Below are 1,123 nucleotides of genomic sequence, written 5' to 3' on the forward strand. Positions count from 1 at the left end.
TAAATTAACTTGTATTGTAATTTATTTCCTTCTGCAGACCCAATCTACAATTATAGAGCAGCAATGTAAGGCATTTGCCAAGTTAACCAATACCATTTTAAGGTCAGTAAGTAGGTAGAATTCCTTAGTAAGTAGGTAAAATCTTTTTTATACCTTTATAAAATACTAGCGGATGCCCGCGACTTCGTCCGCGTGAAACTCGATGTAAACTTTCAACTACCGCTACCCTACCCCTACCCTACCCTACCCCTACCCTACCCCTACCCTACCCTACCCCTACCCTACCACTACCCTACTCCTACCCCGTTTTCTAATTATTATTAATATGAACTTTATACAATAACAATAAAGCTCAAATTGACTACGTTTTAGTTACAAATCATTTGTATGGGAAAAAGAAAAGGGCTATTTTAGGGTTTTTGCCAAAAAATTAAAGTTTATAATTAACAAATAAAAAATAGGGGTTGATCGTAGAGGGGTGAAAAATTGAAAGTATTATGAGATTTTTTATTGTAAGTCATCAAAAAATAAAAAAAAAATTTACCAAAAAAAATTATAGTTTTTAATTAACAAATAAAATATAAGGGTTGATTGTAGAGGGGTGAAAATTTAGGGTTGTATGTATTTTTGTATGCTGTGTCATGAAAAAATAAAAACAAAAAATTTTGCCTAAAAAATAAAAAAAAAATTTAGGGGTGGACTACCCTTAACATTTAGGGGGATGAAAAATAGATGTTGGCCGATTCTCCACCCTGGCCGACAATCACGCTAAGGATCACAAAAATCGGTCGAGCCGTTTCGGAGGAGTTCAAGTTCGAACACCGCGACACGAGAATTTTATATATTAGAATTAAAAGTAGGGTTTGTTGTTTGAATATAACCACAGATTAATCAATAATAGGCAGATTCTCGAGTCGGTATGACATGAAGCGTCACATCAGTAACTTTCAATATTATTCAAGAAAAATGGCGTCTTAAAAAAATAAAAAAATCAAAAATCATTTATTTAAGTAGGCTCAGTTTACAAGCACTTTTGACACGTCAGTTGACTATTTGTAAAGATTCTACCAACCGGTGGTAGAATCTTTACAAATAGTCAACTGACTGACTGAAGGCAGGTTCT

This window comes from Bicyclus anynana, chromosome 14, assembly GCF_947172395.1.
Source record: "Bicyclus anynana chromosome 14, ilBicAnyn1.1, whole genome shotgun sequence".
Lineage (NCBI taxonomy): Eukaryota > Metazoa > Arthropoda > Insecta > Lepidoptera > Nymphalidae > Bicyclus > Bicyclus anynana.